Genomic DNA, 25,801 nt, shown 5'->3' with positions numbered 1-25,801 from the left:
TCTTATGCTCCACAGGGCAGCAAATCTCAGTGGCCAGGCTCCTGACACAAGCCCCAGGACTGCAGGCTCTGGGGGAGCCAGAGTGTGCTGGCTTCCAAGGTTTTTGCTATGAAGCTTGGAGAGAATGATTTACTTCATACACCACTGACAGTGAGAGAAGAGTCTGGAGCAGTAGTTGTCTGTTTATATTCTGTGATGGGATTTTACTGAATATCTCAAGTACAAACCTCATACTCCTTTTCACCGAGTACATACATCAAAACAGCTATGTCAAGTGCAAACATCTTAGGGGGGGTACATAAACTTATTAGGATTTTGAATAATCTCTCTCCTAGCATGCAAACCACTTTATATAAGTAACAAGTCTGGTTAATCCAATTCTAGTGATTCCATCACATTCTGTGTTCACTCTGGAACTTCTGACCATGTTCCCAGAATATACAGGCAGAATCCAGGGCTACTTGATAAGGTTCATGTTGCCCGTGGAGACTTTGACCTCTTATCTGGGTTTACCCTGATGTTGGCCAAACATTCCTGGAGGCTGGACACAGGAACAGCAACTGGAGACAAACAATTTTTGACATGGCTAATCAAACAGTTTTAGAGAAATGGGTCAGCAGGAAACCTGAATTATAAACCCATCTCCATAAGTAACAGGTGTCAGGAGTCACAGGGTCTCCAGCAAGCATGCTCGTCACACAGTGGAGCACAGCCCCAAAGCAAATTCACCTGCATCTGTGCCTCTCTTTCCCACATGTGTCAGGCCCACAGGCCCAGGTGCTTCCCAACCTCCTCCATAGCTGATGGTCTTGGTCCTGCCACCACCCATAGCTTTCCTGCCAAGAGGGGGATGATTAACTCCCATCATTCATGATGATTCTGAAGACTTATTTAGAGAGAGAGAGGATGAGAGGGAGAGACCACACCTAGAGCAGGGACCTGCTCCAGCAGCTACATGCAGTCACACCTGTCCACATGCTTTCCTCCCACCCAGGCATTACCTGCCCTGAGGGTCCCTGCTCTGGGCTCACTGGTCCAAGGAGCACAGGTGTGGCAAATGCCCTAGGATGAGAAGGCAACATCGATTTATTTATTTGCAGTGCTGGGGCCTCATGACTGCCCACTGGCATTGCTGATTGGTGGATTTTTTTTTTCATTCTTCTTACTTCAGAGAGAAAGAGATACACACAGAGACCCCACAATTCTGCTCCCTCTGGTGCTGTTCATGGTGCTCTCAAGGGTGCTGGGCTGTGGACCCAAATTTTTGCTCATGACAAAGCCTACACCTTACCAGGTGTGTTTTCCTTTGGGCCCTCAGTTTAGAATTAATTTCATGGACTGGGTGGTAGTACAGCTGGTTGAATGCACATGTTACTGTGTATAAGGGCCCAGGTTTGAGCCCCCATTCCCCACGAGCGGTGAACTGGGCTGCAGGTGTCTCTGTCTCTCTCCCTATCACCCCCTTTCCTCTTGATTTCTAGCTGTCTCTATCCAATATATAAAGATAATAAAATTAATTAATTTCACAAGCTTTGACTGCCTCCTTCAAATTCATTCTTTAATTATTTTTGTAAGTTCATGTGTATCAGTTCTCTAGATTCTATTTAAGAATGAAACCACTCGTAATTGTTTTTCTTCTCTTATTTCACTAAGCATAAGTACCTCCAGTTCCATCATTTTGACCCAAAGGACACAACATCAGATTATTTGATTGCACAGTACTATTCCATGGAGTCTGTATCCCATAACTTTCTTTCTCTAGTCCTCTGCGGATGGGAGTCTAAGCTGCTTCCACTCTGCCTATTATGAATAATGCAGCAATGAACATAGGGCTGCATGTGTCCCTTGGAATTAGTGTTTGGATAAATGCCTACGAGTGATATTGCTGGATCACAAGGTAATTCTACTTTCATTTGTTTAAGGACTCTCCATACAGTCTTCCAAAGTCTCCTTAGAGTTCAGTTAACTAATTAGGTAATCTGTGGCTTTAGTTTTTATAAACCGGTAGAGGACCCAACAAGCCTCCTTTCTTTGTTTTCTCTTTGAAAGTCTGCCAAGATGCCCTTCCCTGGAGCTGCCTTCCATGCCAGGCAGACCCCTCACTGGGCGCTCTTCCAGCCTGGCTGAGGACCTGGGTGCAATGCTTTGAAAGGATCTTTCAGGAGACTCAGCTGCTCTTTCTGGTGTTTAAACCTTTCTCTGCCTCCCTCTCTTCTTCTTCCCTCCAACCTCTGCCTTTTCTCAGCCTGGAGGAGAATGAGGTCATGGGGGAAGGTGCAAGAGTGCCCAGCTGGTGGAATCCAGGCCTGTGAAAAGAAAGAGGGAGCAGTCGTCCCTGTGACCCTTCTACAGCCCCTGAGCCTGACCAGCTGCCTCCACTGCAGGATAGACTGGTCTTGTGAACACCCAGAGCACCAGAGACCCAGCTGGGACATTTGTGGGACATCCCCTCCCAGGGGTGGGGGAGCAGACAAGCCCCCTCTGTCTGCCTGCTCTGCTTGTCTGCAGCCAGAGTAGACAGAGGTGTCAGTATGGAAACTGTAAAATGACAGCCCCTCAAGCACACACCACAGAGTGCCCACTCCCCCAGGCTCCTGGATATGATGTCACTCTGCATGAGGAAGCCACAGCTGGCCCTGTTGCAGAGATCAAGGTCACGGCCAGGTCTGTGCACCCTGTGTCCTTCGTGCAGTCCCGGGAAGCGCCACTAGGTTCCCAGATGGGCCACTGGGCCATCACTCTGCCACCCAGGGTGCCCCTGTAGGGCTGAGTGTCACTTACTGTGCAGTGCTGCTGTTGGCCCTTCGAGGAAACGGGTCTCTAGGGAATATGGAGAGCTTGCTGGAATTGAATTTATTCTGTAAGCTTGTGTAGACCACTTTTAGCACTGTAGTTGTGGCAGCTAACAGAGTGGAAAACATCACTGCAAGGGTTTCAAAGGCTGGAAGGTTGAGCTTTGTAGCCATGACACATTCTGTGTGGACTAAGGTCATAAGGTGCATTGTTCTTTTTTGTACTGATTGGAGCATGGGAGTCCAGGATCTGAAAGGAGGCTCAGTTTACCTGTTATCTTTATATCATGGACAAAAGGGAAATAGGAAAGGGGTCTGTGGACACTGGAGGGGCTTTGCCAGAGTCAGATTAGGGGGAAGGGCAACTGTCACTCATAGCTGGTGGGTGAAGGCTAGGTGTGCTGAATGTACAGAAAAAAGCCCGCCACCCCACAAATAAATTACTCAGAACCAGCAGCCCCAATATCCATCCAGCTGAGACTGAGAAACCTGCCTCCAGAATGGGCCTCCAGAATGGGGTGAAGAGCGGCTCGACTGGGGGAGAGCAGACGTCACCATGCTAAAGGGTGCAGGTTTGAGCCTTGCACCACCTGAGAGCCCTGCAGGGGGTGTGCTACAAGCTGAGATACGGTGTCTCTCCTTTTTGCTCTGCCTCTCTCTCTCCCTCTCTTGCTCTCTCTCTCACCACTTTATCTAGCGGGAATAAAAAACACATGATTATCCCAACCTAATCAATGCAACGAGTACTACCTCAGCATGCTTCACTTCAGACTGTGTCTAGAGACTTCAGGTGTGGAATGATAACCCTTCAGCTTCATTCCTTGGGTGAGACCTTTCCTTTCATAGTATTCTCTAATTCCATTCCAGGTGGTTCACTTCCTAACAAAGTCCCAAAACCTAGATATAGACCAGGTCCCATGAGATAGAGCATAAGTTCACACGTATCCATAAACTAGGGCAAAATATATACCTGAAAGCAAAAGTACACAATAGTCTGCAGTGAGTCAGTATAAAGTTCCTAATGAAATAATATCTAATTAGACTTAGATACCCTCCTCACCTACTTCCTATTACAGTTCTCTCACTCCAAAGCTAGCAAAAGCAAGGACTGCAAAAGCTGAATAAGGGCAAGAGACTGGCATACTTTAATGATGACTCTTTAGTCACTATCAGGCCACCCCATTAGCTGGGGCCCTATTTGGGGAGTCCTGAGATTCCCAAACAGACATGATGGGCCTAGACCTCAAATAAATATCTCTCTCCATTGTTACAGGTCATCTCTATCAGGAACAACAAAATAGATCCCTTTGTGGGCCCCCCATAGGACCTTGCCCTCAACTCGGATCAACTATGGTAGAGAATGTTCCTTCCTCCGAAGGGAGGATGGATAACATATTCTATGCTACACCTGAGGAAGACGGGTCCTGATTTTGGGGCAGCTTGGAATGTTCCTACTTATGATCACAGAATGTGAGCTCAGGTCTACAGGGATGCAGAGGTCACATAGGCTCCTAAACTGAATATGGGCCCCAGACCAAATCAAATTGATGGGGTTTATAGTCAACAATATTTATACCCCTTCCCCATATTAGGGAGCTACTCTCTTCCCTGATCCAGCTTTCTGCCTCTTTTTCAGCCATGACATCATCTCCCCAGACAATAACTTGGATCCACCTGCATATCAGATTTCAGGCTCAGAGGAAAAAAAAAAAAACTAGTATAGCTACAGGCCCTTTGAAATATAACTAAAATATGCCTACTAGCTATCTACAAAATGGAAGACCCCCCCCCAACACTTTATCTGCACTATTCCAGCCTTTAGGTCCATGATTGTTCAACAATTTGTCTGGCTTTTTATGTTAACTCTCTTTTCAGCCACCAGGTTCCAGGTGTTAGTATGATGCCAGCCAGACTTCCCTGGACAGATGACCCCACCAATTTGTCCTGGAGCTCTGCTTCCCCAGAGCCCCACCCCACTAGGGAAAGAGAGAGGCAGGTTGGGAGTATGGATCGACCTGTCAATGCCCATGTTCAGCAGGGAAGCAGTTACAGAGGCCAAACTTTCCACCTTCTGCATCCCACAATGACCTTGGGTCCATACTCCCAGAGGGCTAAAGAATAGGAAAGCTATTGGGGAGGGGAGGGGATACGGAGACCTGGTGGTAGGAATTGTGTGGAGTTGTACCACTCTTACCATATGGTTTTGTTAATGTCTCTTTTAAATAAATTTAATAAATTTAAAAAATACATGATTATTGGGGGCGGGTGGAACTGTGTAGCCACAAGCCACAGCAATAACCCTGATAGCTAATAATGACAATAATAATAATAATGGAGAAGAAGAGTGGAGGCTGGTGCACTTAGTATGGCTGCAGTGTATAATATGCAAGAACCCAGGTTCAAGCTCTCAGTCTCCACCTGCAGAGAGAGTCTTTACAAGTGGTGAAGCAGTGCTGCAGGGCTCTCTCTCTCTCTCCCCCTTTCTCCCTCGCCTTCCTTCCCTCTCAATTTATTTCTTTTTCTATTCAAATAAATTAATACTGAGCAAATATAATAATAATAATAATAATAATAATAATAATAATAATAATAACAATAATATACTAGAACCCAGCCCCTGGGGCATCCTGAGACAGCCTGAGCTGAGTGATGGGAAGGTCCCGCTGAGGCTCAGTTTGTATTGACTGGTCCACACTGTGTGCTCTGGGTGCCAGCTTTGTGCCCAGCTGTCTTCTAACTGCCTGCATGAACTGATCCCTGAGCCAGACACCCTGGAAGGCTGGAATAATTCCTCTGTCCAAGGCAGCTTCCTCCCCCATCCAAGACCTCGAAATGGTTTCAAAAGTAGGCAAAACACATCAAAATGGTTCAACATCAGAAAACTACAAAAGCAAGTGATGGGTTGGCATTTGTATGAGTGGAAGTAGGGGAGTTCGTGGAACTGAGACGCTGGTGAAAGGCTTTTACATTGTACTGGATGAAGTGGGAGGAGTTTGTTTCATTGGGCCAATGAAAAGTAGGCCCCGGCGTGACGTAAGAAAGATCTAATAAGAGGGTGCTTACTTGGAGAAAGGGCTTTTTGGACTAGCTCCAGAGAAACTTGGGAGTCTGTACCCCAAGCTTTAACTCTGACTTCACTTTTGCACACATGTAACTCGTTTTGGATTTTAACAAGAGACAAACTTAGAAACTGCACACCCGTCACATGTGCTCTCTTGAAATTCATTTCCGGGGGGAAAACGTGCCGGACCCCAGCACATTTTAAACATTTCCCCAACTGTTTGTTCTGATTCCACCCAAACTTGCCTCTGTATCTGAAATTCCTGATGTTTTGTAAACCTTGTTTATTAAAGGGCCCTGGGCCAGAAAAGAGCGCCTTTTTGCTGGCCAGCTCTGGCTTTATGAGGCTATGTGTCAGTGAAAGAGCGCCTCCACCTTCAGGCTCTCAATAAAGACTTAGAACTCTCACATCTGTCTGAGTAATCTTTGGGTAGCCTGCATCTCTGACCCTGACAATTTTTAGCCCCAAGCTCTTGTTTTCTGGGATGGATGAAGTCACCAAAGCACCAAAGTCAAAAGTCAGCTGTGATTCTAAGAACTTGTGGAGGCTAAGGATCAGACATCAGCTGCCATAATCTCAATCTCTCTCTCCCGCTTCCCCCCACCCCCCGCTTGTGCACAGAAAGCCATGCACTGTTCCATCACTTTTTTACAGGAGGGAAAGGCTCTTGATTGCCATTCTGAATACAATGGAGGCAGGAAAGAAAACGAGAAGAGCTCAGGACAAACAGGATGGAGCCTTGAGGTTCCCTGGCCATCAGCCCTCCCACTGCTGATGCGTTTTCCAGTTATCCCTCCTTTCCACAGATCTGAAGCTGTCCTGTTCTTCCTATCTGTTAGATGCAGATAAGCAGGAACAAAAGGCTATGAGTTTCTGCTCAGAGTTCTTTCTTTGCAAATTCAGCTTTAACATATTTTAACCTTTATTTGCAAGCAGTCTCTGCAAACCCAGCTTTAAGAGTTATTATCTATTTTCTCTCCCAATTTATCACCTTCAGGTCTCCTGGTCCCTTAGGGACCTTGTCAGGTCCCCCTGTGCCTTTGGACCAAGGACTCACTATTGCCAAGGTGACCTCAGCACCATCATAGGAGCCAGAGACAAGGGACAGCCCACTGTTTCCCTAGCTTTGTCTTTCTCCACCACCCCCCACCCCCCACAATTGGAGTTGTCAGCTGGCTGACTTCCTCTCCTGCTCATGGGGACTTTTTCTAACCTAATTATTCCTTTAAATCACTCAAGTCTGCTTCCCAGCAGATCTGATTGCTTACAAAGTGACTCATTAGCTACTGCCTAGTGCTGTGGCTTCTCTGTTTATGAGGGAGCAGGGTCTGTACGTGGGTGGGTGGGTGGGGGTCATTCCTGCCTTGGGAGGCTCAACCCTCAGGTGCCCAGGGAAGTGAGGGCACAACCCAGAAATGAAGTGAGAGAGGCTGGTGCTGGAGTTCCAGATCTCCAGCAATGCCACTGTTGAAATGAACCCCTGGGGTTCCGTGACTCAGGTGCTCCAAAGTCAGTTCACCTCTCAAATTGGCCCACGGTGTGTTGCCAGCACCAACATCTCATGGGTTTAAAGGAGGGGCAAGTAGGACAGCGTAATGCAAAAAGACTTTCACACCTGAAGCTCTGAGGCCCCAGGTTCAGTCCCCAGAGCTGAGCAGGGATTGGGGGAAATCAATTGATTAACTATCATCATCATCATCATCATCAATCATTATTGGTACTGGGGAGACATCATAATGTTTTTGCAAAAAGACTTTCATACCTGTAGCTTTCAAGTCCTAGGTTCAGTCCCCAGTGCCACCAGAAGCCAGAGCTGATCTGTGCCCTGGTGACACAAACAAACCAAAAAACTTCCCAGGGGTTGAGTTTGAACTCTGTCTACTCCGGGGTTGGTTACTACTGAACCCCTCCCATATCCCCCAGCAGAGAGGCCCAGACCATGAGCATGTAAGAGAAGGCAAGAGAAAGGAGGAGAACAACCAGGAGAGAGGGAGGTATGGGGGAAGGGAATCTGGAACACCTTCCCCCGCTAAGCTTTTTGCATACTAAGTCCTTGAGCTAGAAAGATAGCTCACATGGTAGAGGGCACACTGGCCATGCATGCAGCCTGGCTTTCAGTAGATTCCACATGGGAGACATTAAGATGCTGTGGTCAACCCCTCTCTCTTCCAATGAGAATTTGGAAGAAAAGGATTTGATTTTCAGGGTGTCTTTCTGTCCCCACATCAGGGGCTGGGCTTCAGTTAACTCAGTTTGATGACCAGTAATCCACACCCCACCTCTAGCCTGGCTCCGTAATACTGAGATACCCACTGGGGGATGAAGGAGATGAAGTTAAGAAGCAAAACAGGACAAAACGATGGACCCTCATAAGAAGGCAGGACCCCACAGAAGGCCTGGAAGTGATACACACACATTCAAGGACCTGGGCTTGAGCCTTCACTCTCCACTTGCAAGGGGGATGCTTCACAAGTTGTAATGCAGGTCTGCCGATGCTTCTCTTTCCCTTTCTCTCTCTCTCTCTCTCCCTTTCCCCTCTCAATTTCATTCTGTTCTATCAAGTAAAATAGAAAGAAAAAGAAAAGAAAAGAAAAAGATGGAGGAGAAGAAGAGGAGGAGGAGGAGGAGGAGGAGGAGGAGGAGGAGGAGGAGGAAGAGGCAGGACCCCAGGGGTGCAAAGGCTCATTATACACAGCAGCCCAGAGAAAAATGGGACACTGCTGTCCATTAGGGCAGGGTGTGTTGTGAAGACTCAAGTTCAAGGGTGCCTCACTGCACAGACCCTTCCAGTACATGTGCTCCTTTGGGCGTTGCCTAAGTAAGTCATTCCTGCACTTATTCTCAAATTGTATCATCTTCTGGCCTCCACAGAAAATGTGATCAACTCCTGCTTCTCACTAATATTTTTTCTTTTAAAATATATGATAGTGCAAGGACCGGCATAAGGATCCCGGTTTGAGCCCCCGGTTCCCCACCTGTGGGGAACCACTTCACAGGTGGTGAAGCAGGTCTGCAGGTGTCTGTCTTTCTCTCCCCCTCTCTGTCTTCCCCTCCTCTCTCCATTTCTCTCTGTCCTATCCAACAACGATGACAGCAATAACAACAACAATAATAACTACAGTAACAATAAAAACAAGGGCAGCAGAAGAGAAAATAAATAAATATTAAAAAGTAAAACCAAATATGATCAGTGTTCAACTTCCCAGCAGTCGCATGAGAGCATATGCACAGAAGGTTTTTTTTTTTTTTTTCAATTTTTTCTTTCTTTCTTTATTTTCCCTTTTGTTGCCCTTGTTGTTTTATTGTTGGGAGCCCCTCTCACCGCCCCCCACCCCCAGCGGTGGATGGACTTCAGCTTAAAGTGAATTTGGAACAAAAGCCCCAGAGCCTCGGTGACAAATGATTCCCAACCAGCTCCAAGGAGTTTTGTAAAAATAGCTCTATATTCTTAGCATGGTCTCTATGGAGTACGGCCAAGGGGATGGATAGAGAGAATCAGCAGAAGTGGGAGGGAAGGCTAGCTGGGTGGGCACAGAGACAATATATTGAATAGATAATGGGTAACACATCGCCACTTGTGAGGAGGAAGTGGGACCCAGGAAATAGTCTCCCCTGTGCTATAGATGATTGTACTGAGTGATAATGCCATAACCAGAGCATAGTTTCTTTTATCTTCTTTCTCTCCTTTCCTTCCTTCCTTCCTTCCTTCCTTTCTTTCTTTCTTTCTTTCTTTCTTTCTTTCTTTCTTTTTCCCTCTTCTCCTTCTCCTCCTCCTCCTCCTCCTCCTCTTCCTCCTCCTCCTCCTCCTTCTTCTCCTTTTTTATTTTGCCTCCAGGGTTATCGCTGGGTCTTGGTGCTGGCACTATGCATCCACAGCTCCTGGAGGCCCTTTTTTCCATTTTATTGGGTAAAACAGAGAGAAATTAAGAGATGAGGGGGAAGACAGAGAGGGGTAGAGACAGACAGACACCCGCAGACCTGCATCACCACTTGTGAAACGACCTCCTTGCAGGTGGCAAGCTGGGGGCTCGAACCAGGGTCCTTATGACGGTCCTTGTGCTTTGCTCCCTGTGCACCTTACCAGCTGTTCAACTGCCCGCCCCCCCATTTCTCTCCTTTTCTTTTTTCTTCTCTCTGTTTTTTAAAAAATACTTTTTAAAAAATTATCTTTATTTATTGGCTAGAGACAACTAGAAATCAAGAGGGAAGGGGGGATAGAGAGGAAGAGAGACAGAGAGACACCAGCGGCACTGCTCCACCACTCGTGAAGCTTTCCCCCTGCAGGTGGGGACCTGGGATTTGAACCTGGGTCCTTGCGCACTGGAACATGGGCGCTCAGCCAGGTGCGCCACCACCCGGCCCCGCCTTTTCTTTTCTCTTCCGTTTCTTTCTTTTCCTTCCTTTCTTTCTCTTCTTTTCTTTCTCTCTCTTTTCTTCCTTCCTTTCTTCTCTTTCTCTCTCTTCCTTCCTTCCTTCCTTTCTTCTTCAGACAGATAGTCAGAGGGAATCAGGCAGTAGCTCAGAGGGTTAAGCGCACTTGGCGCAAAGTGCAAGGATCAGCGTAAGGATCCGGGTTCGGGCCCCGGCTCCCCACCTGCAGGCGGGGAAGCAGGTCTGCAGGTGTCTGTCTTTCTCTCCCCCTCTCTGTCTTCCCCTCCTCTCTCCATTTCTCTCTGTCCTATCCAATGAAAACAACAACAACAATAATAATAACCACAACAATGATAAAACCACAAGGGCAACAAAAGGGGAAAAATGGTCTCCAGGAGCAGTGGATTCATGGTGCAGGCACTGAGCCCCCCAGCAATAACCCTGGAAGCAAAAAAAAAAAAAGAAAGAAAGACAGTCAGAGAAGGGGGGAGAACACCAAAGCTTCCTTCAGTATGCTGAGAAACTGGGCTCAAACCTGAGTTGTGCACATGGCAAAGAAGTGCACAATCCAAGTGAGCTATTTTGCTAGCCCTTAATTCAACGTAACAGAGCACCTATAGAAGAGCAGCTCCCCTAAGGAGCCCACCATGTGTTGACACATGGCCCCTTGGCAAGCAGGACCCCCAGTCATAACTACTTACAACTCTGGCATTCATAGCAAGGAAGCAACTTTTAAGATTCCAGCCCACTTAAGACTTTTAAAAAGTTACTTACTTTTAAAAAAATTTTATTTGGGGAGTCGGGCTGTAGCGCAGCGGGTTAAGCGTAGGTGGCGCAAAGCACAAGGACCGGCATAAGGATCTCGGTTCGAACCCCAGCTCCCCACCTGCAGGGGAGTCGCTTCACAGGTGGTGAAGCAGGTCTGCAGGTGTCTAGCTTTCTCTCCTCCTCTCTGTCTTCCCCTCCTCTCTCCATTTCTCTCTGTCCTATTCAACAACGACAACAACAATAATAACTACAACAATAAAACAACAAGGGCAACAAAAGGGGATAAATAAATAAAATAAATTAAAAAAAAACTTTATTTGATAGGACAGAGAGAAATTGAGAGGGGAAGGGGACTACAGAGGGAGAGAGAGAAAAAGACACCTGCAGTTCTGCTTCCCTACTTGTGAAGCTCCCCTCTGCAGGTATGGAGTGGGGAATTGAACCCAGACCCTTGCACTTAGTAATGTGTGCATGCAACCAGACACACCATGTCCCAGACCCTTGCCCAAGACCTGTTGTAGTGTGGACATCATACCTCATTCACAGACCCCTTTGGGGCTGGGAGGGGCAGATTTAAAATCTCTGAAAGTCTAGAAATCTAAGCACAGCAAAAGTGATAGCCGCAAACGCCCCACCCCATAGACCACCAGACACATTTTGCAACAAGAAAATTAGTGGAGCGAGGAGATCAGAGTGAGGGGAAGTGGTGTTTGCTGGGAGAACACCAGCTGTGAAAGTTACAGACAAAAGGCCTCAGAAAGCACAGCAGAAGGTGGCTGACGGAAATGCTGTTTAGGAAACAGAGCGTGAGCCCCCATCAATGCCCTGCCTGCATCTAACACTCAGCTGGCAGCCACTTGGTGCTTGAGATTGAGGTCACAGGGAATGAGATAGAGAAGTCTCCCTCCATCCAGGTCAGCAGTGACAGCATGCTCTGTCATCACAAAGCATCCCTAGCCAGCTTTTAACGCCACCCCAGCCTGAGGGCAGCTGAGTCACCAAAGGCATCTGTGACTGGAGTTGAAGGGCACAAGGTTGGGGCAGAAGGAGGGAGAGGGCAGCTTACAGCCTTCTTTTCTTTCCTGTTAGATGGGAGCAGAGTCCCCAGGCTTTTCTGGATGATTCTCACACTCAGCTGCTCACACCCTGTCTGATCTCAAGGAATCTGATGATGAAAAGAGTAGAGATTTCTTTCCTCCTTCCCTGAGGCTCCTCCTCCTTCCCCCATCCTTAAAAAAAAAAAAAAAAGCCTGCCTTTGAGGGACAACAGATCAGAGACTTTGTGCTACCATTCACTCTCTTTTTTTAAACACTTTATTAAAAATTTTTTAAGACTCAAATGTCTGAGGCTCTGAAGTCCCAGGTTCAATTTATTTTATTTTACTTTAATTTTTTTAAAAAGTAAAGTAAAATAATAAAAATAAATAATTAAAATAATTAATAAAATATGCATTTATTTATTCCCTTTTGTTTCCCTTGTTATTTTGTTGTAGTAGTTATTATTGATGTTGTTCTTCTTGGATAGGATAGAGAGAAATGGAGAGAGAAGGGAAGACAGAGCCGGGGGGTGGAGAAAGATAGACACCTGCACACCTGCTTCACCACTTGTGAAGTGACTCCCCTACAGGTGGGGAACCAGGGGCTTGAACCAGGATCCTCATGTCAGTCCTTGTGCTTAGCACCACCTGCACTTAACCCACTGTGCTATAGCCTGACTCCCTTTTCTTTACTTTTATTGCTACCAGGGTCATCACTGGGGCTCAGCAAATCCACTGCCCCTAGAGATCATTTCCCCCCTTTCTATTTTGTTTAATACAATAGAGAGAAATTAAGAGAGAGGGGGAGATACAGAGGGAAAGAGAAAGATAGACACATATAGACCTGCTTCGCTGCTCATGAAGCATCCCCTGTGCAGGTGGGCAGTGGGGGCTCAAACCCAGGTTCTTGTGCATGGTAATGTGTGTGCTTAACCAGATGAGCCACCACTTGGCCAATGCCTAATTTTTTTTAAACAGGGCAGGGAGAAATTGAGAGAAGAGAGATATATAGATAGGGAGAGAGTGAGAGAGAGAGAGAGGAGGGAGAGAGAGAGAGAGAGAGGAGGGAGAGAGAGACGGAGAGAGAGAGGGAGAGAGAAAGAGACCTTTAATGTGTCACTGCTGATGAAACATCCCCACCCTGTAGGTGGAGACTAGGGACTTGAACCTGGGACCTTGTACATGATAACATGTGTATTCAGCCAAGTGTGCCACTGCCTGGTCCTTCTCTTATTCTCAGTCAGTCCTGACCCATACCCTCAAATACAGGTTTTCTGCATTGACTTCAACTGCTTATCAGGGGCACAAACCTCAGACTTTTTAGTCTTGTCTGACATTAATCATCTTCCCAAGATGCTTCCTGTCTTCTACTCCAAACCCTGTCTCCCCAAAGAGATCTGGCTAATCTTGGTGTAAGAGTGTCTCACTTCTGAAATGTTCTGTGTCTTTGCGTTTCTGTAACAGCTGATATTTTTCTTAAGTCTATAATCCACTGGAAGATCATTAGTGAATTTCATCTTTGAGACCTTTCCCAGTTTGCCTTTAGGGAAATTATTATTATTATTATTATTGTTATTGACCTATCTCTCAGGTGTAATTCCAACCTTTTCTCCAATTTTTATGCACCTGCTCAATCTTCAGCATCTCTCATCATCTTTGTGATGGGTTTGGTGCATTTGGGTTGGGTGTCTTTCTTAAGCTTGTCATCTATTCATAATTATAGCTTGCTAAGAATGGCTCTCATCAACCCAGAATTAGAAATATGCTTTGTTTTACTTCCTGCCCATGCAAAGGGATTTTTTTTTTTTACTTGTTTGTTTGTGTTGGGGAGGAGATTGTTTGCTGCTAATTTACTCTTTAATTTGAAAGCATTTATCATTGCCCTCTGGGGCAAGAAAAACACTCAATTATGTGCTTCAGGCTCCTGAGCTAAGACTGTGGTTGACTTTGAGAAGAAGGACAGGGGGAGGAGCAGGTAAGTGACCCAGCAGGTTTCCTGTCAGATGATAGCATTGCCAGTTTAGGCTGTACTCCATGGCTTCCTAGTTTTGGAATAGTCTTGTCATCCTGCCCCATGAATCTCTACTTCTGCAAAGCTCTCCCTCCTCTGCCAGATGGAGGAGTTTGCATGTTCTGGAAATCACCAGGTCCAGCCAACTTCTGGGCTGCCAGCACAGTTAGATTGCCAATACAGAGATGCCGCTCTATTAGGGTCTCCTTCTCTGGGGAACCAGAAGCAGCAGGCCCTCTGGGTCTCTTTCTTCCAGCTCCAGAGATAGAACTACTGGCCTCCCCTTTCAGAGTTCTGCCATACCCACAGCTCCAGGCCTAGACAAGCCAGAGATGAAAGTATTCTGATGTTTGTAAGCAACAGAGTTTTACACAAACGCAGACTCCAAATGACTTTCACAATCATCTTGTTGTTTGCTGGGATCCTACTTTACTGAACATTGCTTGAATAAGAGTCACTTTGTGTTTTCCCTTGCTGTTCTTGTTTAAGTTCTGCCCATGAGAGAGATCATCTGGTGTTCATCTTTTCATTTTTGTTGTCATGGAGAGATGAGAAATTGTACCCATGTGTCAATAGCTGCACTATAAACCATTAACCCCCCAATAAAATGATAAAAAAATAATGTACTTTGAAATTCACTGAAATCAAGCATCTGGTCTTTGGTTTAAAAGGAGATAATGTCACAAAATAGTTCTGTATGCAAAGATTTTTCCACTTGATGGAATCTGGACTGTAATGGGTTCAGGCTTTGTCTTGGAGTCCTTGAAACATGTGGTTCTATCCACTGCCCATTGAGTAAATGTGTTCATTCATTTAAACAACAGGCTCAAGCCTACACATCATAAACACTAACTATAGATCACAGACTATGATTCATTTATTGCAATTGGGTCCCTGCATCCATACCATTTGAGATATGACTTCGCAGCTCTTCTCAGCAGGAAGTAGGCCTGTTGCCCTTGTCTGGAATCTGGGCTAGCCTGGTCACTACTAGCTCTAGTCAATACAGAAGGTCCTGTGTGACCCTGTTCTTTGTCTCCCTCCCTGAAATTCCTTCCCTTGTGATGTCGGATAGTCTAGGCTGATCTGCTGGGAGGTAGTGAGGGACCTCACACAGGGTTCAAACCACCCTTGTCTTCCCTGTCAAGACCAAGATGTGGGAAAGCCCATCCCTGCTGAGTAGAGTCACCCAGTTCAGTCTGGTTCAGCTCGACTCACGTAAACACAACAGCCCTGCCCACTAACAGACTCCTGTACAAAACTCAGAATTGGATGTTGTGTCCACTGAGGTTTCCTGGTGGCAGGTTGCCGGCATCACTGTTCTTCTTCTAGCGTTTGCCCTTCTTCCGTAGCCAGTCAACAGGAAGGTTGAAAGCTGTCAGGAGCTGCTTGTTGCTGGCTTTGAAAGTGACTGGGATCCATGTGGATTCAGTCGGCTAGGAAGGATCGTCAGTTTCCCCAATGAATGGGTACTCACGGGATGCACCACGAGAAGGTCGATCCAATGCATCCTGGCATCACTGTAAGAATGGTGATCTAATGCTTCAGAAATGTACATCCACCTGTAGGGTTGGGATGTAAGTGGATGGCTCGGCCCCACCTCCCGGAAGGACCACTCTGGAGATGGCCTCAAAGCTCTGAAGCATCACTCAAGTCAGTGTGTGTGGGCCTGTGAGAAAGTGACTCAGGGCATCCCATGGTGTGACCAGAAGAGACAACGCCCCTGGAAGTAAGTCAGGGGATCAGAAAGTCTTCCCGGAAAGATGGCATACAGACCTGTTGAAGCCCAAAGACAAGCCCCTTCTTGACCTCAAGATCAGCTGAGCCCTTTAGCCTGGCTCAAGTTCAAGAATGTAACAGGATTTCTTCAGAGCTGGGTGCAGCCAAGGAATGGAAACACGTGCAGGCATTCCAGGGAGCGTCATCCCGGAGACAGCCCGGGAGACAGCTGGTTGTCCCTGTGGGATCTGTGTATGAGGGGAAGGGGATATGCATGGTGTAAGGCAATGGCCTTGCTCTTCCCTCCCCCAGCTCTCAGGAATTCTGAGAGATCCTGTCTCCACTTCCAGGCCTGAGTGGCAGCCTAGCACCTCCTTCTGTCAGATCCTGGCTGGAGTCATGGATGAGAGGTCAGAGAAAAGGTCCCCTTTCCTTCTTTCCCTTTTTATTTTTTTAAATTATCTTTATTTCATTTATTGGATAGAAACAACCATAAGTCAAGAGGGAATGGGGAGATAGAGGGAGAGAGACAGAAATACACCTGCAGCTCTGCTTTACCACTTGCAAAACTTTCCTCCTGCAGGTGGGGACTGGAAGCTTGAACCCAGGTCCTTGTGCACTGTAACCTGTGCATTCAATCAGGTGTGCCACCATCCAGCAGACAGAGAGACACCTGCAGCCCTGCTTCACCACTTGTGAAGCTTTCCCCTTTCAGGCTGGGACCAGGGGCTTGAACCCGAGTCCTTAAGCACTGTAATGTGTGTACTTAAGCAGGTGTGTCACTGCCTGGCCCCTCCCTCTCTCACTTCTAAGGGTCCTGAGATTACACTGAGATGCTGGGGAAAACTCAAGATTGTCTCCGTGCTGAAGGCCAGCTGATGAGCAGCTGTGGTGCCTCCGGTGGTTCTACCCTCTGGCTGTACAACGTGGCCTCTTTTCTGTTCTAGTCAGTGTCAGGAGTGAACCCTGGGCCTTGTGCATGTACAGTGCCACCTCTGAGTGGCCTCCTGGGGCCTTTCACCCTCCCCCCAATTATTTATTTACAGGAAGAGAGACAGAAAGATAGGCAGAAGATAGACACTACAGTACCACTTCATCATCTGCATAAAGCCCCTCCACGTTCCATCCATGGCGCTCTAGTGTGGTGCTCAAACCCAGGGCTTCTTGAATAGCAATGTCTTGCTCTCCCAGGTGAGCTACCTCGAGGTATGCTTATTCTTCTTAGAGGGTTGTCACTGTCTTCAGGGGCCTACCTCAAAGCAACCAAGATCCCAGGAAAGGGGTATTTTCATGTAAAGAGAACCCCAGAACCCAATCTCCCCAGGGGCCCCTAGAGGAGAAATCTGCCAGGACAGACAGTCCATACTCTTCAAATGAGACAACACAGATAAAGAGCCTGCTGTCTCCCTCCCACCCCCACCCCCCAGTGGCCTCTGCTTTGGCCTGAAGAAGAAATGGAAGAAATGGCATTTATTCTAGTGCTGTAGTGTGGGGATTTTGAAGGCAGTGCACTAAGTGAAGAGAGTCAGGATCCAAAGCCACAGGCTGCAGGGCCCTGTGTGCATGAAATGTGCAGAGAAAGCAATTCAACTGTGATGGGAGGTGCGTGGTGACCTGGGCAGGAGTGGAAGGGATAGAAGTGACCAGTAGGTCAGAGTTCCATTCGGGTGAGAGAAAAGTCTGGAATGAGGTGGTGGTGGCCACACCTCATAGTGGATGAGCTAGGTGCTACTAAATCACACGTTTTACTTTTTATTATCATTTGTTTATTGCCACCCAGGTTGTCACTGCAACTCGGCACCTGTATGACATACCTACTATTTCTAGCAGCCATTCTTGCCTTTTGTTCTTCTTTATTTGATAGGACAGAGAGAAATTGAGAGGGGGAGACATAAAGGGAGAGAGATAGAGGCACTGAGAGACACCTATAGAGCCCCTTCACTGCCTGTGAAACTCCTCCACTCTGCAGGTGGAGAACAGGGGCTTGAACCTGGGTCCTTGTGCATGGTACGTGGGTGCTCAACCATGTGCACCACCACCTGCTCCCTAAGTCACACCTTTCAAAGTGAAATGCACAGTGGCGACATTTATGTCCTTTGTATTTGATTGCAATTGAAATGGAGAGAGAGAGAGAGGGAGAGGGAGAGGGAGAGTGTAGAGGGAGAGGGAGAGGGAAAGGAAGAGTAGAGGAAGAGGAGGGGAGGGAGAGAATGGAAGAAGAGAAGGTGTTTTTCTCTGCCTCCTGCACCACTGTTGAGGGACAGGAAGTACCTGGAGGGCACTGCCCAGGAAGTGGGAGCGCTGACAGGTGTGGCTTGGAAAGGTGAAGGCAGGGCTTGGGTGTTACAAGCTAGACCTGTAGGCGTGGCTTCACGGGGTGGGTCAGCATGTGAGTAAAAGAGCTCTGGGGGCTTCTCTCTCTTCCTGTCTTTGTCTCACTCCCCTGCTGAGGTGGGCCTCCCATGAGATGACATGTAAAGGAATGCTGCTGACTATCTGATGTTAATTTTGTAGCCTGACATCTCACTATATTGCCTGGTAATTTCCAAAAGCTTCTTCCTGCATTCCTTAGGTTTTCTATGTTTACTATCATGTCATCTGCAAATAGGGAGAGTTTGACACTTTCTCTTCCAATCTGTATGCCTTTAATTCCTTGCTCCTGCCTGATTGCTATGGCAAGAACTTCCAACACTATGTTGAATAGTAATGGTGACAGTGGGCAGCCCTGAACTGCTTCCAGTTTTTCACTGTAGGTTAGCTACATATGGACTCCACTATCTTCTCTCCTCAATTCTTTGTTGAGATTATATGTGACCAACTTTTAAATGCTGGGGGAAAAAAATCCCCCAAACCACCTTGCCCCCCCCCCCCACACACACACACATAGTATAACACCAGAGCTGCTACTATGATTGTTCTGGGAACCAGGGACCTGGAGACAGGCTAGCTCAGCAGTGAGGAAGACCAGTCCCAACAGCAGAGTGATGGGCACCTTGATAGCTGTGCTGAGTCCATGCTCAGTCCTGGAACAGTCCAACTTCTGGATTTCTTGCTATGGAAACCTTGTTGTTCATGTGCATGCCCCGGGGGTCACAATGATCTCTCCTTTCTCAATGATCTCTTGCCAAACAATTTCACTCCTGACTAACTGCTGATCTTAGAAAGCTCAGTTCAGGGGCTGGGTGGTGACGTACCTATTAAACATCTAATTCATCTAAACTGAGAGTTTTCAGCCCCCTGAACCATATCCCGGGAAATATGTCCAGGAGTCCAGTGCTAAAATCAGACTGGAGAGCTCCTGTGTGTAGGGAGACAATTACAGAATGCCAAGGGCCAGTGCTCACTGCTCAGAACCCACACCCATCCACAGGCAGGGCTGACGGGAGGGATACAGCTGATTGTCAGGTGCCAGCGGTTCGAGCAGGTGGCATACTCACATCTGAGGACAACATCCTGCCCTCAGTTCAGGGTTTGGGGTCTCTTCAGGGAAGGAATAAGAGTGGAACAGTGAGGGGGAGGAAAGGGTGCCCAGTCCCCCAGCTTTCCAGCTGGCTTCAGTAATGTGATGAGTCCCCAGAGCATAGTCACCAGGTCATGGAGGCCTGCTCCCACAGAACTCTGAGACTAGTACTCAGCCCCCTCTGCAGGACACCCCCCATGTCTCTCCAGTGGGGCTGGGGGTCTCATTCTCACTTGTTCCTTCTCCAACATGACTGGTTCCTCGCTCAGCCATGCAGTGAAGGAGGGCATTCTTCACCACAAAGCTTCAGACAGCTGAGCAGGTGAGGGAGCAGTCCTGGGAGAAGGAGACAGTGTCTAGTCTCTCTCCAGTCTGGTATTTGGTGACACCACTTCAGCGGACTTAGGAAGTTTCCCACAGCCCTCCATGACTTTCCCATAGGTAGTGTCATTTCTGTGACATTCTGCTTGGACGTTCCCAGGTAAAAATAGCTTCCCTTTCTACCTGGTTCACTGCTTTTTATACCTGGCTCACTGATTTTTATATGTCAGCTTGGAAGTCTCTCAGCTCTGTGCTGGTCCATGTGGCTGCAATCAGTGGTATCTTATGTCCCCATGGGGAGTGGAATGGAGCTGTTGCAGGATCCTCTGGGGGTGTCTGGCTCTCTCACCAGAGGGAAGATAATCAGGGAGGGATTTCCATCTCAAAGATGTCCTCATCCACAGCCCAGCTGAACACCTGGTGTATAGGATAGAGGTCTTGAATATAGATGCCTTCTGGTTTAGCCTTTTGTTTTATTTCATTTTGAAAGTATTTTAAAAACTATTCATTTATTAGAGACAGAGAGAAACTAAAATGAAAGTGGGAGAGAGAGAGACAGACAGACAGACATCTGCAGCAGTGTTTCACCACTCGTGAAGCTCCCCATGCAGGAGAGGCCAGGGGCTTGAAGCCTTGTCCTTGCACGTTGGTAACATGTGCCCTCAACCAGGTGGTGAGAGTGGCCCTGCTGACTCGGCATTTGTATAAAGAATTCTGGTCTGTACTCCCAGAGGAGGAGACATGTTAGGGGAAGATGACCAGAGGACTGTGAACTCTAATTCCATCAGGATCCAGAGAGAGAAGAGGGAAAAAGGGAGGACATTTGGATGTAGTAACAGGTGTAGGTGTGACTTAGAAAGGAAGGGAAGGCAGGACCGTAGAGAAAAATGGGCAAATAAATGTAAAGGTGACAGATAGTTATAGAAATAAGTGTCAACCCATATCTGGGACCTTGGGAGAACTCCTGCAGTTTCCAGTGGAAGAAATGGGCACACAGAATTCTGGTGGTGGGAACCGTGTGGGATTATACCTCTGTTATCTCATAATTTTTAATCAATATTAAATCACTAATAAAAATGTTAGCAGGTGAATGCTTTGTCTTCTCTTTCCTCCTGCCAAAGGGGGAGCTCACCCTGGTGCCTGCTTCATGGCCCAGCGGGCTCTCAGACCCTGACCCTGACCACAGGCTCCATTTCCCCCATGCCTGGCTGAGCTTGGGCACGGTAAGAGAAAAACTGATTTTCAAGAATCCTCTTCCCTTTAGACCAGTGGCCAGGAGGAAGTTCTGAGCGCCATTCTGGGATAACAATGAGCGTGTTTAATGAAATTTAGCTTTTTGGCAAAGGCAGAATCTCCTCTCAAAGCTAAACTCTGAGAGGAGACAAAGAAGTCACCCACGGCATGTGGCTCCTTCTGGTCAGACCACAGGGTCCCTCCATCTCTGTGAGTCAGAACTGGAGCCACCCCTCAGCCTGCTGGCTCTTCTCAGCCAGCAATGCCCCCGGGATGTGAGGAGTAGCCCTTTCTCTCCTTTCCCTCCCCTGCTTTAAGTCACCTGCTGAGCAGTGTTGAGGCTCATTCCACAGATGCTTGTGTGAGCACAGCTCTAAGTCCAACCCAGATGGAACTGATAATTCTCAAAGAGGAGGAAATGGCTCAGCTAGACAACTGAAGGCATAAATGCCTGTGTGTTGACTTTGGGGGTGTGTAGAGAGTCCCAGAACATCCCCGATACCACACAGGAAGGATTAATGCCAGCACTGCACAGGGGAGTGGGAGTGGGAGTGGGGAGGCGGTCTGTAGATGGAGACTGGAGATAGTCCATCGGGTAGAGTGCAGCCTTGCCAAGAGCAAGGCCCTGGGTTTGAGTCCTGAGAGCACCATGATGGACGGGGAGCAGAGTTTCCGTGTCTCTTTTCTCTCTCCTCTCTGTCTCCTTAACTCTGTTCTCTGCCTTCTTAAAATATGTTTATTTTTTTTATTTAATTTTTACTTTTTATTGCCACCAGGGTTATTGCTGGGACTCAGTGCCTACACAACAAATCGACCTCTCCTAGTGGTCATTTCTTCCTTTTATAATTTTTTTTCTTTTCTTTCTTCATTTGATAGGACAGAGAGAAGTGGAGAGGGGAAGGGGAGACATATAGAGAGGAGGAGAGACAAAGAGACACCTGCAGTATTTTCTTCACTACTTGTGAAGATTCTCCCCGAAAGTAGGGAGCAGGGGCTAGATCCTAGGTCCCTGTGCATGGTAATAAATGCACTCAAGCCGGTGTGATAGTGCCTAGCTCCCTTTCTGATCTTTTAAAAATACTTTGTTTACTTATTATCCGCTGGATAGAGACAGAGAGAAATCGAGAGGGAGGTGGCGATAGAGATAGAGAGAGAGGGGAGTAGGGCAGTAGCTCAGCAAGTTAAGCGCACATGGTGCAAAGCACAAGGACTGTCATGAGGGTCCCTGTTCGTGCCCCCGGCTCCCCACCTGCAGGGGAGTCACTTCACAGGCAGTGAAGCAGGTCTGCAGGTGTCTTTCTCTCCCCCTCTCTGTCTTCCTCTCCTCTCTCCATTTCTCTCTGTCCTATCTAACAATGATGACATCGGTAACAACAATAACTATAACTACAACAACAATAAAAACAACAAGGGCAACAAAAGGGGGAAAAAAGAGACAGAGAGAGAAACCTACAGCACTATTTCACAGCTAGTGAAGCTTTTCCCCTGCAGGTGGGGGCTAGGGGGCTTGAACCTGTAACGTGTGCACTCACTACCCAGTCCCCTCTGTTATCTGTCTCCATATGCAGTTGACTCCCAGATACCAGCTGAATTTGTATGGCATTAATCCACTTGGCTTTTCAAAATGATGTCATAAGCATTTCTTCTATGAATAACTTCCTTAAAAATGATTGCTATTGACATTATTTAAATCAAAGTCATCACACTGGGCCACAGAAAGAGTCCAAAATTCTAGCGGAGGGAAGGGAGCAGTAAACACATTGGGAGATCTCCACCAAGAAAGAGACTAGGAGATAGTTCACACTTCACCTTGGGCAGGCGTGTGAGTTCAAGTCCTCAGTAACTACATGGGAACTCTTTGCAAAAGGGAAGCTTCACAAGAAGTGAAGGGGTGTTGTGAAGACTTACTTTCTCTCTGCTTATTTCTTCATCTCTATCCGGAAAAAAAAAGTAAAAGAAAAGAGGGAAGAAGGGGGAGAGAGAGAAAGGAAGAGAGCAAGAGACTGAGACCAATCCCACTGGGCATGGTGAAATGCTACAGGTAGAAAGCCTCAGCAAAGCCCTGGTATAATAGGGAAGAGAAAAAGAAAGAGAGAGAAGAAAAAGAAAACAGCTGGGGCCGGGCGGTGGCGCACCTGGCTAAGCACACATGTTACAGCGCGCAAGGACCGGGGTTCGAGCCCCTGTTCCCACCTGCAGAGGGAAAGCTTCTTAAGTGGTGAAGCAGGGCTGCAGGCGTCTCTCTGTCTCTCTCCTCCCTATCACTCCCTTCCTTCTCGATTTCTGGCTGTCTCTATCCAATAAGTAAATAAAGATAATTAAAAAAGAAAGAAAGAAAAAGGAAAAGAAAGCAGCGAGGCCTAGAGACAGCTCTACTAGTAGAATGTGTGATGCGTGCCTTGCCATGCTCAGAGCCCAGGTTCGTTCATTCAAACTTCGGGGACATTTGTCGTCTCTGCCTAGTATCCTGTCCATGTTGGGACAAGACAACGGGCTGGGTGCAGAAGGCAGCTCATGTGCAAAAGTGCCATGACCTGGGTATAAATCTCCTGGCATCGCATGGGAGTATTAGGCAAAGGCGAAGCTTCAGGAGCAGCAAAGTCGCTGTGGTGTCTCCTCTCTCTCTTTACCTCTTATCACTGGAAAAAAATATATAAAAGTACCTGCAGGGAGCAGGAGAGTCATGCAGGTGCAAAGTTCCAGCAGCAGAAACAGAACAAAGCAAAACCTGTCACTAAAAATAACCATGCTGATGGCAAATAAAAATCATGGTTGTGGGGACCAGGGGGTGGTGCACCTAGTAGAATGAGCATATCACAGCACATAAGGACCTGGGTTCGAGTCCCTGGTCCCCACCTGCGGGGGGCAAAGTTTATGAATAGTGAAATAGGAGTCCAGGTGTCTCTCTTTCTCTGTCTCCCCCCTCACACCTAAATTTCTGTGTCTCTATCCACAGTAAATACATAAATATAAAAAAAGAGAAACTAAAATAAATAAGTCGTGTTCCTTTAAAAAAAAAAACCAGTTAATTGTGACAATCCTGTCTACACACATCCCATGTCCACTTGCTTGGATCTGATTATACCCCATTCCTCTCTGACTTCTAGTTTCCATACTTTCTCTGCCCTTTTCCCTCTTTTTTCCCCATTCTTTCTTTCTTTTTTTTCTTTCTTTACCTCTCTCTCTCTTTTTAATTTTCTTTTTCTTACTTTGTTTTTTCCTTTTTGGCCACCAGGATTCCTGCTGCACCTCAGTGCCTGCACAACTCCACCACTCTTGGTGGCCAGTCATTTCTTTTAAGAGTCAGTGAGAGAGACAAAGAGAAAGAGAGAGAGAGAGTGAGAGAGAGAGAAAGAGAGAGAGACAAAAAGAGAGAGACAAAGAGAAAGAGAGAGAGACAGTGTGAGAGAAACAGTGAGAGAGGGAGAGAGAGAGACAGTGAGAGAGAGACAGTGAGAGAGAGGGAGAGAGAGAGAGAGGGAGAGAGAGAGAGACAGTGAGAGAGAGAGGGAGAGAGAGACAGTGAGAGAGAGAGACAGTGAGAGAGAGAGAGTGAGAGAGAGAGAGTGAGAGAGAGAGAGTGAGAGAAAGACAGTGAGAGAGATAGTGAGAGAGAGAGAGGGAGAGAGAGAGAGGGAGAGAGAGAGACAGTGAGAGAGAGGGAGAGAGGGAGAGAGAGAGACAGTGAGAGAGAGAGAGGGAGAGAGAGACAGTGAGAGAGAGAGGGAGAGAGAGACAGTGAGAGAGAGAGAGAGACAGTGAGAGAGAGAGAGAGGGAGAGAGAGAGAGAGAGACATCTGCAGCACTGTCCCGCTGCTTGTGATGCCTCCTCCCCTGCAGGTGGGAACTGGGGCCTGAATCCCGGATCCTTGCGCATGGCAGCACGTCTGCTCCACTGAAGGCACCGCCACTCGGCCTCACTTTCTCGGACCCATTTCGACTCTCTTGCAAAGTGCCTCATTTTGTGTCTATACTCTGCTCTCTCCGCTTTGGGGCAGAAACACTTGGCTTTGCAGATGATGAATATTTGAATTTGGTTTCCCTTTCTAGATTGTTTGAAAATCAATCCCATCTTGGCTTGGCATAAAGCCACCACCACTCACCCCAACCCTGCTCACCAGTGTTAGAGGGAGACCAGAAAGGATCTGAGACAACATTCAAGGAGCCCTCACTTTTTTTTTTTTAATTGACACCACGTTTACTGCTGGGTGCCAGCACTACAAATCCACTGTTTCCAGTGGCCATTTTTTCTTTCTATTTTATTTTGACAGGATGGAGAGAAATTGAGAGGGGAGGGGGGAAATAGAGTGGGAGAGAGAAATAGACACTTGTGAACCTGTTTCACTGCTCATGAAGTGTCCCTCCTGAGGAGCCGGAGCTCGAACCTGGGTCCTTTCACAGAGTAATATGTGCACTCAGCCAGGTGTGTCACTTCCTGCCTCACCCCGCCCCACCCCCTTCTCCAGGCTGAGTCTTAAAGGGAGAGATGTTCAGGCAGGAGCAGGTAATAGGCACCTCTCTGAGGTGGAGTTCCTGTGATCCAAGGGCCTGGTAGTGAGTGCCTCCTCAGGCCTCAGCATGGCCACACCTGCCTCGAGAACCCCTTAGCCCCCAGAAAAGAGCAAACATCTCAAACCGAATGTGCAGAATGTGTCTTTTGAGCAATTACTGACTTCTAGTCCTTTAGTAAGCTGTCTGATAACCCTTCTTTCCACTCACAAGTTAAGTGTGCTTAGTGATTTTTTTCTCTCTACCACTTCAAATTTAATCCTGTGCCACTGGGTGAAATGTGTCTTGAAGTTTCAAGAACATAGTATATTAAACAGCAACTTGTACTCCTGCCTCCAGCTTCTCCCTTAAATACCCAAGAGATAAGGCGAGAGCTTTAGGGAGTTCCAGCAGCATCTTTGCTGCTGTGAACGCTGAGGAATGTTGAGATCACTCTCCTTCTGGCCCCAGCCCAGCGCCCATGCCAGCTCCAGTTCCAGGAGATACATGTGTGTGTACAAATTGAATTCACATACTTTT

General features: G+C 47.3%; 1 long non-coding RNA gene across 1 annotated transcript in view; it reads right to left on the bottom strand.

The window, feature by feature from the left end:
* LOC132539383 (uncharacterized) overlaps positions 1 to 25,801 on the bottom strand; it is a 49,122-nt gene that overhangs the window by 16,091 nt on the left and 7,230 nt on the right. Inside the window, exon 3 of the long non-coding RNA XR_009550632.1 lies at positions 15,817 to 15,998. This is a non-coding gene — a long non-coding RNA (uncharacterized LOC132539383). The remainder of the gene's footprint in view (positions 1 to 15,816; positions 15,999 to 25,801) is intronic.

This window comes from Erinaceus europaeus, chromosome 7, assembly GCF_950295315.1.
Source record: "Erinaceus europaeus chromosome 7, mEriEur2.1, whole genome shotgun sequence".
NCBI lineage: Eukaryota > Metazoa > Chordata > Mammalia > Eulipotyphla > Erinaceidae > Erinaceus > Erinaceus europaeus.
Note: the sequence above shows the minus strand (reverse complement) of the source record. Positions and strands in the feature narration are given on the sequence as shown.